The sequence below is a fragment of the Aotus nancymaae genome, unplaced genomic scaffold (genome assembly GCF_030222135.1).
Source record: "Aotus nancymaae isolate 86718 unplaced genomic scaffold, 86718_ANA_hifiasm-v0.15.2.pri h1tg000040l, whole genome shotgun sequence".
Classification (NCBI taxonomy): Eukaryota; Metazoa; Chordata; class Mammalia; order Primates; family Aotidae; genus Aotus; species Aotus nancymaae.
In genome coordinates, this window is record NW_026988454.1 from 79,935,403 (window position 1) to 79,949,071 (window position 13,669).

At 39.0% G+C, this 13,669-nt stretch overlaps 1 long non-coding RNA gene across 1 annotated transcript in view; it reads left to right on the top strand.

Moving 5' to 3' along the window:
* The window catches only part of LOC105711509 (uncharacterized), a 311,827-nt gene that overhangs the window by 229,115 nt on the left and 69,043 nt on the right, over positions 1-13,669 (top strand). The gene's annotated exons all lie outside the window — the stretch shown is intronic.

Genomic DNA, 13,669 nt, shown 5'->3' on the forward strand with positions numbered 1-13,669 from the left:
AGGAGAAAGTGGCTGTCCACAGTGCTGTTGGATCTTCTTACAAGCATGTTAGTGGAAGGATCAGTTCTTTGAAGGTAGCACTAGAAAAGATTTCAGTGCCCAGCCTTTATGTCATAGACTTTGAAGTATGTAAGGGTAGCAATAGGGCTTTTACCAGAATAGTTCTTTATTATAGTTGGGTATTTCTCCTAGTTATTATTTTTCCTGGCTACATAGCTATATATTTTCCTGGACTTCAAGGAAATTCTATAAGCTACCTATATCTTTTAATAAACCCCTTGCTGCAGATGATAGAGTCCCCTCTCTATAATTTGTTAAAATTATAGAGAGGGGATTCTATCATCTGCAGCTATGATTTCTGACTGATACATTATTTGGACATGTCATCTCTATTAGTAACCTCAATTAGTCACTCACATATTATTTCTGCTATAGAAAAGACCAAATACAATGAAATTAAGGGTGTGCCTTCTTAGATATTGGTTAAAGGAAATTCCACTAACATCTATCATAGCAGCACAGTTAGAGGACAACATAATATTCCACTATTTAGCACAACTCAGATAATCAACTATTTGAGAAAAGAGATCGTGTCTTACTCATCTTTTTCATGTAACCTCTCAACATCAAATACTGTGTTGTATGGAACCTTAAAGCAGACTGTTCAGTGGAAGAGGGTACGCCACTCAATGCTCACTCCAAAGTCAGTGAATTCAGGGAGTTTATATTCTGGCTTTAGAGATTGTTTTCACTGTAATTCATAATACATCAAATAATCTCTTTCTGGCTCATGTGTTTCACCTGTAGATGTTGAATAGCAATGCCTGACTACTACCTCTTAATAGTACCATGAGTAATAATAGTTATCAGAAATAGAAATTCCTAGGCATTTACTATGTGGCAGCTACTTTTTTAAGTATTTATAAATGTACTTGAGCTTTATAATCACCTTATGAACTACATAAAATTATCCTCATTTTACAGATGAGGAAACTAAGGCAAGTCAAGATCTTATATGTAAGATTCTAGAATTCAAATCTAGGCAGCCTGGGGCCAGCATCTATACTTTTCACTGCTCTTCTTTACTGTAAGCAAAATAAAAAAATTGCCATATAGTGCACCAGAGATAGAAGGAGTAGAGTAATGCAGTGAAAGCAACATGGGAAATGCAGATCTTAATGGCTAGAAGCTATGAAAGCAGAATCAAATAATTTTGAAAGAATTACGGTAAAGCATTATTTGTTCTTTTAGGCTGTATGGATAGGAAATCTAATTTTTTTTTCTTACTGGTGTGTACATATGTTCTCATCTCTATAGTAGAAGCTTGGAGTTGGATTTAGAGGTCCTATTAGGATTAAATGTGAGTATAATTTCTTAAAGTGTTTGCATTTAGATAGGAAGATAAATATATATATGGAACAACAGTAAGCTCCTGAAGGATAGCATTTATGTATTTTCTTAAAATCATTTTATTTCCAGTCCATGATACTTGGAACTTGATAAACAACAATGTTGGTTAGTTTGTTAAGAGAATAAATATCAGTCACCATGTTATTATATGTTATAGGGATTTATAGGTGTAAGAACTTAACAACACCTGAAATAGCCAAGGTTTCAGGAAGAAAGTAAAACTTTAGTCTTAAAAGCTGGCTAAGATCTTGATAAAGAAGGAAGAGAAGGTAGGGTATATCAGTTGAGGAAACAAAGTAAGTGCAACTATGGTGGTGGAATGAGTAATATAACTTTATAGAGCAGCTGCTCTGGTGTCCTGTGGGCAGCCCTTCATTCATGAGAAGGCCAGATGGGCAGCTGGATATCTGGCAAACAATATAGAGAGCTATTATGGTAGACACATTGGTTTTTAAATGTTCTTTGGAGAAAATCAAGCCAATTTGTAGCAGGTAACTTTTAAGCCTCATTTACTGTTAATGGTCAATTTTAGGCATTTATTTATAAGAGTGAGAATTGCATGAAAAATTACTGTTGAGGCACTGTCAAGAAAAGTATTACTTACTGTATTGTTTTTATTTTATGAAGAAAGAATATGTGGAATATGCTAATGAAAAACATAATTGCCCTGCAGTTATTTTCCTCTCAAAGCTATGATGCTGCCAGGGAAATAAATTACTTCAGGAATCTGGATGATTAAATAGCAAGATAAAATGACTGTGGTAGCAGCTGATTTTGATACCTGATTATTCAAATACGGATTAGTTGCATCAGTCACATCAAAAACAGTGAATTACTTTTAGAAATAATTATAAATTGTCTTGAAAGAACTTTTCCCTGCAAATAATCTTGTTAATGGGTCATACTATTTTATTACTGTGTTAGTTTAACCCACTAACAAATATTTGTGATTTGACTAGAAATCTACATGTTTTAAATTAAAATTTTGGAGTGATTAGGGCTGAGTTCAGGGTAGAGATTATGGGGGATATGGGTCACATCCCCACCCCTTCCTGATGTGACCACTGGTCCTGCAGAGGGTGCTTTCCCCACGTTTACCAGGAACTACTTGCATTGGTATCTCTAAGTGTTGCCATGCTATCCCTTTTCTCTCTTTCCTTCTATTTTCCTTCTTGTCTTAAATAAAGAGCTATGTTGGGTAAGGTTATATAAAGCTTCTATGATTTGGGGTGCCAGCAGAAAGAATAATTCTGAGACTTTGTTCTTAAAGATACTTCCTCATTCCTCAAGTACTTTTACCTGGATTTATTTCCATTTCTCCAAATTTTAACCAGTAAGTCATGCTCTCTGGAATCCTCTTATCCTCAATCCACCAGAAACAAAAACATTCCAAATTTTGACCAGTTTTTTTATTTTAAACAAAGATGTATATTTTTTAAATGAACTGACATGGTGGGGGTATTTCTGCAACCATAAATAGAGTATTGTCCAAATTAGAAAAGATATCTCCAATTAGTAAAATGAGAAATTTTTAGAATAGGTAAATATGCTTGTATATATGTGAATGTAAAATCTGTTAATCTTTAGCAATTGGTTTATTTTGAATCATGAAACTTGGATGGGGTTGATTCACAGCTAAATAGGATGCACTAGAAAAGTCCTACTTATTACAAAGGAATTCAGTGAAGTTAAGAATCTGTAAAATTAAAAATTTGTTTATCACATAGACCATGACGTGAAGAAAGATGATCAGTTGTTTAACATCACTGCTGAAGAAAAATCAAGTGAAAGTTATGAAAAGTCAAAGCAAGTTGATCTTAAATTATATATCAGAAATAATTTTTCAACAATGAAGTTTGTTATGTTTGATGTCACCAGTTGAATATCTTTAGGAAAGAGACTTATATGCATTTGTGGTGTTTAATTATAATCTTCCATGATGACTGATTAATATTTACCTCGTTCCTCACAAACACAAAAAAAATTGAGGCAATTTTAAAGAAAAAAAATAACAAAACAAGATACAAAAGTAAAAACTCAGAAATCATGGAAGGAAAATTCAATTATTGCTTGTACACACACGAAGACAATTTTTTCTAAATAGCAATTTTGTGAAAAGCAACCTGTTTATCCTGAGTATCACATGATATATCACATTTTATGTAACAGAAATCCCCACTAACTTCTGTGAATTAGGTTGCCTCTGGCAGCAGGATACTGATTGTTCTGAGACTACCAACTGAGAACTGATGCTCACAGCTTGCTCCCCATCCTGTCAGTCAGGCTGCAACTGCAACTGAACCTGGCTAGATGAAATTCACTGGAAAGACTTGAAGACTACAGAAGGCTGACAAAGTTAATGAGAAGCTGAGGAATCAGGCCTGAATCGTGGAAAGGATCAGTGGAGACTTGGGGATTTGGGCATCTGAAAGGACAGCAGTGACCAGCAGCAGCCAGCAGCCAGTAGCAGTCTGGTCTGGCTCTGCCAATGCCATTGTGATGAATGTGATGTCCCCTTACTCTCTGTTGTCACTTGCTTAAGATTTAGAGCCCTGGGAGGGATCATCTGATTTTCCATATTATGCTATGCTTACTTCAAATTTGCTCTTTCTCCTAAATTAAATTGCATCGCTCTTTGGCTTAAGCCAAAAAACTCAGTCACCTTTGGCACTTCACCACCAATAACCTCACATCCAGTGCATCAGCAAATCCTGTGAACATCTGTCCTGAATCCAACCACTTCTCAATAATCAGGATAGCCAAGATTCTATCCCTGCACTTTTTATTGAATCCATTCATTACCTCCCCTACCCTTATCTACCAAGATGTGATTTCTGCCATCTTGGCCAATTGGATCATAAACTTATCTTAAAACCACTAGAGTGAATGAGAAAAAAGGTCAAATGACTTCTTTGAGGCAGTTTATGTCCTCTACAGCAGAAGACTTCGGGTCAGAATTCCACGGGACACAAGTATTCTTTTGCTCCAGGATCATTTTGAGAGGTCTATTTATTGTCCTTTTTACCAATAAAAATTTCAGTGAAAAATGCAGTCATATTAAAATCACCTATTTTCATTCAACACTCCCTCTCAACACAATCTATGTGTCATCAGCTTTTAAATTTGGGTCTAGTCTAAGTTTGTCTTCTCACCACTAGACTCATATATCCACCTACCTATTTTTATTCCATGTGTAGGTTTAATAATAATCTCAAACTTTACATGTTTGAAATCAACACTGATGTTTACTCCAAACCTGTGCGTACCCCATTCTTCCCTACCCAGATAACTCTACAGTGAAGTTCAAAGTTGAAAACCCTACCCATGCTCAAAGGTTCCACTTCTTAGTTCATCATTTTAATATGAATAGACAAACAAGAATTATGACACATGAAAGACAGGCTTCTAACAATGAATAAGGGCAAAACAACAGAAAAAAAATGAATTTAGAGGAAACAGGAACTATAGTTAAATAATAACAGGATGCTAAAATTTCCATAGAGCTATTGAAAATTAAAAGCATAATAAGAATAAAAATTTAGAAACATAATAAAAGTGTAAGGAGATAAAACTATCAATTTCTTTCTGAAAATGAGAAATAAGAGGCATAAAGATAGAAAGTAGGAATGATACAAAAACCCAAGGGACAGTTTCAGGATGTCTACAATCTAAATAATAAATTTTAAAAAGAGACGAAAAGTAGAGCTGAGGAGCTATGAATAAAATAATTCAAGAAAATATCTAATAAATTTAGGATATGTGTTTCCAGATTTAAAAAGGCTTACTGGTACATATGATAATGGATAAAAATATACACACACAAATATCTTTGTGAACTTTCAGAATGTTGGGACCAAAAGAAAGTTGTACAAGATTCAAAAAAACAGCAACAGCAACAACAACAAAATAGTTATATACAAATGATCAGGTATTAGAACAGATTTGAATTTCTTAAAGCAACATTAGAAGCAAGAAATAAAGCAATACTTTTAAAATTCTAATAAAATTCACTTCCAAGCTAGAATTCTGTCACTAACCAAATTATCAATTAAATAATTGAATAAGAGAAAATATTTAGACATTCAAAATCTCAAAAAAAGTATAGTTTTCTGTCATTGTACCTTTTTTCAAGGAGCTACTAGAACATATGCTTTACCAAAATCAGATATGAAAATACAAAAAGGAGAAAGATATGGAGTATACCATGATAGATGAATACCTATGTGGAGAATGAGAACAGATAGGAGTTGTGTGACTTAGAAAACACATGTGAAAGGCTGTTATTTTCAGGATTCTAGCTACCATTCCACCATCTTTTTAACCTAAGGATAGAGGGCCCGAGGGAGCTTGGCCCAGTTTCTTGGCTTGTTTTGATGTGTGTTGATAATGTTTTTGCTTTCTCTTCCATGATCTGCTGCTTGGCTAAGTATACTCCCCCAAGATGAGTTCACTTTGATCTACACTTAGAGAATTAAATATAGTCCTTGGTGACTTAGCAGCAGATAATACCTAGATGCCTATGCCCTGTGGTAGGCCATATGCTTTCTAGGGTCCATTCATGACTGTTCTCACTGATTTTTCTGGACAATTATTTAGTAACTGTGCTTGGCTTACTTTCTCCTTGGATCCTTCCAAATGTCTATGTAAAAAAGGTGCAGATGCTGAGGCTGAAGATGGAAGAAGCTCAAGAGGGATATATGGGATGCCTGAATGGTAGGGCTGGTCCCTGGCCCCAGTTGGCTTCCTGGGAAGGGGTGAGTGAAGGGACTAGGCAACTATCCAATCTTTTCATGAACCTCTGGGACCCTAGCTGCAGAGGACCCTACACTTGTCGTGGACATTTGAGCTGGCAGAGATATCTCCCTGGAGATTAGACAGAGTCAGATCTACAGTAGATGTATAGCCAGGGACCTTTGTGTGCAAGATTGCTTCAATGGATCCTTGCCATAAGCACCTATCCTTCTAGAGCTCCCCATCTCCCTCTGAGAGGCCTGGCCCCTGCTAACCACCAGATTGGGAGAAAGGAGAGCCACATTCCCAGCAGAACTGGGAGGCATCTGTCCTGCAGGCCCACCTGCCTCCTAGCTGTTCCTGCTTGGCCATCCTGCAGGAGCATGTACACATTGCAACCTCCACTGCCCAGCCTGTGTGCTTTGTTTTATCTGACTGAGCAGTGGTAGCATATGAATGCTTTGGGCCTCTTAATGCAACAGAAATCCAACCCCAAAGGTCCAGAGGAGGGAGCCACAAGCAGGTCCTCATGCCGCAGGACTGTGGCTTATATCTCAGGAGTGCTAAGTTAGTATCTGTGCCCAGCACTTGAGCAGGGGAGGATCCCACACTCTCAGAAAACTGACAGTGGTGAGTCACACAGGTTTGCAGACTGGTATGAGATCTATGTGTGCCTCCCTCCACAGAACTGGCCCCTGCCACACCTCTGCCCAAGGGAACCCTGTGGACTATAAGACCTAACAATAGCAACAACAACAACAAATTGTGGGCTCGTGATCAAATGTGGCTCCCCAAAGACCCAGAAGTGAACCTGGTAAGGAGGTCTTTCCTCTCCTCCTTGCCCCACAAAGCATAGCTGCAACTGTGAGGATACACAAAGGAACTGCATTGCTGAGTAACAGCCTATCTCCTATCCATTGTTCTCAAGTACCATTTGTGAGATTGTAGCCCAAAGTACAACACCAAAAAACACTTTGCTAATTCTCCCCACTGCAAAACCAAGGGCAAGAATTCAACCACAAAGACCCTGTACTGAGCCTTGGACCTCTGAAACTTCCAGAAATAAAGTCAGCTGATTGTACTCAATTTATATCATAGTTAAAAGGACACCAATCCTCCTTATGATAAAGAATCAGCACAAGAACTGGCAATTCAAAAGCCAAAGTATCCCCTTTCCTCTAATGAGCCCACCAGCTTCACAACGATGGTTCTTAACCAGTCTGAAATCTGTTTAACGACAGACATTTCAGGATCTGGATGGCAAAGAAGCTAATTAAGATCCAAAGAAAGTTGAAACTCAATCCAATGAAGCAAAGAAATCAAGTAAAATCATTAAAGAGCTGAAAGATGAAATAGCCATTTTAAGAAAGACCCAAACTGAACTTCTTGAGCTGAAAAACCTGCAAAACTCTCAAAATATAATCAAAAATATTAACAGCAGAATAGACCAAGCTGAGGAAAGAATTTTACAGCTTAAAGACTGGTTCTTCAAATCAACTCATTAAGACAAAAATAAACAAAAAGAATTAAGAAAAAGGAACAAAACCTCAAACCAATATGAGATTGTGTAAGGAGTACAAGTCTAAGCCTCATTGGCGTTCTGAGAGAGAAGGAAAGAAAATAGCAATGCTGAAAATATATATCAGGATATAGTCCATGTAAATCTCCCTAATTTTGCTACAGAGTTTGACATGCAAATCCAATAAATACAGAAAACTCCAGCTAAATACTATAAATGATAACCATTGCCAAGGCACATAATCATCAGATTCACCAATGTCAATGCAAAAGAAAGAAAATCTTCAAGGCAGCTAGAGAGAAGGGGCAGGCCACTTACAAGAGGGAACCTTATCAGGCTACCAGCAGACCTCTCACTAGAAACCTTACAAGACAAAAGAGATTGGAGGCCTATTTTCAGCAGCCTTAAAGAAAAGAAATTCCAGACAAGAATTTTATATCCCACAAAATTAAATTTCATAAGTGATGGAGAAATAAAATTGTTCTCATACAAGCAAATGCTGAGGGAATATGTTTCAACTAGACTAGCCTTACAAGAGATCCTTAAAGGAGTGGTATGTGGAATGAAATAACAACTCTGGCTACAGCAAATATCATTAATCACATAGCCTGCAGGCACTATAAAGCAACTGTGCAATTAGGTCTACATTACAAACAGGTCACACATATCAATACTAACATTTAATGTAAGTGAGATAACAACCCCATTTAAAAGACACAAAGTGGCAGGCTGAATTAAAAGATAAGACCTAACTATCTATTGTCTTGAAGAAACCCATCTCACATGTAAGGATAACCACAGGCTCAAAGTAAAGGATAGAAAATCTACCATGCATACAGAAAACAAACAGCAAGAGTTTCTATGCTTACATCAGACAAAACAGACTTTAAACCAATAACAATTAAAAAGGACAATGAAGAGCATTGACAAAGCAAGAAGGCTTAACTACCGTAAGTATATAGATATCTAACACTGGAGCACCCAAATTTATGAAACAAGTTCTTCTTGGCCTGCAAAAAGACTTAGAAAACCACACAAAAATAGTAGCAGATATCAGCATCCCACTGACAGTATTAGATCATCAACGCAGAAAATTAACAAACTGAAGACATAAACTCAACACATGACCAGTGGACCTAATAGACATCTACAGAACAATCCACCAAACAACCACAGAATATACCTTTTCCTCATCTGCACATGGAACATATTCTAAGACCAAACACATGCTTGGTCATAAAACAAGTAACAGCACTTTTTTTTTTTTTTAATGAAAATCATACCAAGCACACTCTCAGACCACAGCATCATAAAAATATAAACCGGTATCAAGAAGATCTCTCAAAGCTACAGAAATATATGGCAATAAAACAACTTGCCTGGAATAACTTCTGGGTGAACATTAAAATTAAGGCAGAAATTTAAAAAATTTTTGAAATTAACAAAAGTAGGGAAAAAACATGTCCAAATTTTTGTGATGCAGCCAAAGCAGTGTTGAGGAAAGTATATAGTTCTAAACACCTTCATCAAGAATTTAGAAAGATCTCAAATTCACAATTTGACTTTGCACCTAAAGAAATTGTAAAAAAGTGAACAAATCAACCCCAAAGCTAGAAGGAGAAAAAATAAATAAATTAGAGAAGAGCTTAATGAAATTGAGATACAAAAATCCATGCAAAAGATCAATGAAGTATAGGTTTCTTGAAAAAATAAGTAAGATTGATAGACCACTAGCCAGATTAACAAAGAAAAATGAGAAGATCCAAATATGTGCAATCAGAAATGATAAAGGAGATATTACAGTTGATCCCACAAAAATACAAAGATCATTAGAAACTGCTACCAATAGCTCTATGTATGTATATTCAAAAATCTAGAGGAAATGGATAAATTTCTGGAAGCACACAATCTCCCAGGAATGAATCAGGAAGAGATTGAGTCCTTGAATAGACCAATATTAAGTCTTGAAATTGAATCAGTAATAAAGCTTCTGCCAACCAAAAATAAAACCCAGGACCAGCTACATTCACAGCCAAATTCTACCAGATGTGCAAATAACTGATACCAATCATATTGAAACTATTCCCAACTATAAAGGAAGAGGAGCTCCTCTCTAACTCATTCTATGAGGCCAGAATTAGCCTGATACCCAAACCTGCCAATGAAAAAAAAAAAACTTCAGGCCTATGTACCTGATGAGCATAGGTGCAAAATTCCTCAACAAAATATGAGCAAACCAGACACAGCAGCACATCAAAAAAGTTAGTACATCACAATCAAGTAGGCTTTATTCCTGGGATGCAAAGTTAGTTCAACATATACAAATCAATAAATGTGATTCACCACATAAATATAATTAAAAGCAAAAACAATATGATCGTCTCAATAGATGCAGAAAAAGCTTTCAGTAATATCCAACATCCATTCATGATTTGGCCCTCTAACTCTCCTGGGTGACCATTCCTGGTAGCCCATGCTAACAGGAAAGAGACTAGAAATGTAATTTTAGGGATTGTAATTCATCCTAGCTAAGTTGACACACAAAAATTCTATCACAGTAAACTATTCTACATAGGTGACATATTTCACAATTTAAAAAATTAAAATTAAATTTGAAGAGGGAGACCCAGGCTTCTCAGATCAACTTCCCCTTTGACTATCATGCTGCATTTCAATAGAAGAAAAGGTTGACTGACTGGCGCCTCCGGTTTTACCCTCCTATAGGTGACAGGCTAGGCCTTGGGGAAACTCTCCAGAAGGCACTATTTTTACTTAAAACAAGATCAGACCAGAAACCTTTTCACATGTGAGTCCTAAAACTATGAAACTAAGATTCTTCCATGTGTAACATCTAAAGTATAAGGCTATATAAAAGCAGAACCTTCCTTTGTTATATGAGCTGGGTTTTTGACAAAATACTGCCTGGTGTCCCAGCTGAATAAACTCCTCCCTCCTTTATTCAGTGTTCAAGAGATCCGTTTCCCATGGCCACTCCTGCTACATTTTTGGTGCATTGGCCGGGAAGCGAGTCTTGGATAGCAGAGGGTGGGAAAACATCTCTTAGGTGGTTTGCCCAGCCCTGTGGAGCATCCCTGCAGGGGGACTCCTGCTCGCTGGGGTGATGCATCCTGAGAGCGCTCCTGGGCAGGCATTTTCCTGGTGGAAAAGCCTCAACAGAGTGGAGCAGGGAGGCCCTGCAATTTGGATCCACCCAGTGGCTGAACACCGAGGAAGAATGAGTATTTGGGGAAGTCTGGACAACTGAATTTGGTAAGATTGAACCTGGGAAAGTAGCCCACCCCATTTTGGGTGGAAGCATGGCCTGATCACCCATGGATGCCAGATCAGCACTTTTGAAGGTAGCTCTCTCTGTAACTAACCTTGGTAGCTTTTTGCTTATGGTTTTGAATTGGAAGGAGAGCGATTGGATGTGTGTCTGTGTGTGTAGATGTGTCCAACTGGACTCATCAGTTGTAAAAGATATCAGGCCTATTAGGAAGGGCCTCATGCATCGAGCAATTTGTAAGAATTAGAGACAGCCACAGAAGACTTGAGTGAAGAAGCCTCTGGGCATTGTAAAAGGATTGAAGTGAATGTAAATCGGAGAGCGCTCCATGCTATGTCTTGCTAGGCAGGAACAGGAACTGCTGTGAGTGAACTAACACTCTCCTAACTGTGGGAATTGTTTCTTTGAAGTGTTAATATGGGTCACTCCCATAGCCATTCCACCCATTTAGAAACCATGCTGAAAAATTTCAAGAAGGGATTTAGTGGGAATTATAAAGTAACTTTGACACCAGAAAATTAAGGGTTTTATGTAGGGAAGATTGGCCAGCATTTAGGGTAGGCTGGCTCCCAGAGGGGACCCTAGACAGGTCCCTTGTCTCCAAAGTAAGGCATGAAGTTATATATGGTGAGCTAGAACACCTCAATCAATTTCCATACATAGACTCATGGTTGCAGTTAGTGTTAAACCCTCCAAAGTGGCTAAGAGAGCAGGCAGCAACTGTTTTAGTAGCCAAGGGATAGACTGCTAGAAACCGCCATCCCCCTCACCACCAAGAAAAGTGGACTCCCAAGGTTTTGGTTGACCCAGTGGCAGAAGAGTTTTTGCCAATAATGCCTCCTCCTACTCCTCCTCAAGGACTCCCTGCCCCTGGGCCAGAAGCCTCAGCATCCCCACCAGGGCTGCACACCCCTAAATCCTCTAGAGCAGACAAAAGAGAGTGTGGAAAACTCTGCCCATTGCTGCCCACTTCCTGGAGGGAACTCCCCCTCTGGCAGCAGGTCTGTGACCCAAGGCCGGGGTGCCTTTAAGAGAGCAGAGGTACACAGGAGTGGATAAGGATGGCCACATGGTAGAAAGGCGTGTTTTCACATCCTGCCGTTCACCTCGGCTGATCTTATCAATCTGAAAAATAACAACCCATCTTATACCGAGAAACCCCAAGCTCTCATTGATCTACTGCAAACTATGATTCAGACTCATAACCACATTTGGGCTGATTGCCATCAGCTGCTTATGCATCTTTTTAACACGGATGAAAGGCAGAGAATACTCCAAGCTGCTTCTAATTGGTTGGAGGAGTGTGCTCCTGCAGATTACCAGAATCTCCAAGAGTATGTCAGGGTCCAGTTACTGGGAACTGACCCCCAGTGAGGTCCAAACACCCCGGAGGGCATGCAAAGGCTAATCCAGTACAGAGAAGCCTTGCTGGAAGGATTTAAAAAAGGGGCCCAGAAAGTTACAAACATAAATAAAATCTCTGAGGTTCTTCAAGGAAAAGAGGAAAGCCCTACACAATTCTATGGAAGACTGTGTGAAGCTTACCGCATGTACACTCCTTTTGATCCTGAGAGCCCGGAAAATCAGCGTATGATAAATATGGCATTAGTCAGTCAGTGTGCAGAAGACATTAGATGAAAATTGCAGAAACAGGCAGGATTTGCATGCATGAATACTTCACAGTTATTGGAAATAGCTAACTAGGTGTTTGTAAACTGAGAGGCTGTAAGCCAGAGGGAAAATCGTAGGGAAGAGAAACTTCAGCCTCGGTGAAATGCCATCTTGGTAGCTGCTGCTATTAAAGGAGCGCCCCCTTGAGGGCTGGAAAAGGGGGATTCTTGGAAAGCCCCACAGTCTGCCCACCTGCACCTGCAACATGATCAGTGTGCATTTTGTCGAGAAGTAGGACACTGGAAGAAAAAATGTCCACAGTTAACTGAGGAACAGGATGATCCTAAGCATGAGGATCCAAATGAGTGTGAAGGGGCTCTGTTCAATCTAATGGAAGGGCCACTGGACTAAAAGAGAGATGGGCTAGACTCATATGCCCCCAAAGAGCCCATGGTCTGGACAACAGCCCTGTAACCCCCTATCAAAAGAAACAAAGCCCGTGTTGTTAAATCTATTAAGATATTAAGAGAACAGACTTTCTTGTACTTGATGAAATGCCCCTGCCCCCTTCTCGGGCAAAACCTGTTGTGCAAATCAAGAACCACTATCCCATTCAACAAAGGAGACTACCTGCAGCTAAAACTGCCTCAGTCGGGGGTCATCCAGGCTCTCATTGTCCCTTGGGAAGGAGGGTGGAGACTTCCTAGCCAGAAACAGAGGACTGATATTATTGCCCAGGCCCATGCAGGGCTTGCGTGGCTTTGCACCCAACTTATACATGCAGTTGGGATTATTGCCAGCAGTGGATAGTAGTTGGTTCACTTAATTGGACTTAAAGAATACCTCCTTAGCATTGGACTGGCCTTGGAGGGTCAAAAACTATTTGCATTTCAATGGAAGAAACCCAGAAGGAGGTTTAACTACTCAATACACCTGGACCCAGCTTCCCAGGGACTCAGAAACTCTCTCATCATCGCTGGGGAGGCATCAGCCTATGACCACCCGCTAGAAGCTTCTTGCCTGCATGCTGCCCCTGTATGCTGATAACCTGCTATTGGGACACCCTACGGCAGTCGGGTGCGCAAACAAATGCCTTACTTTGGCACCTGGAG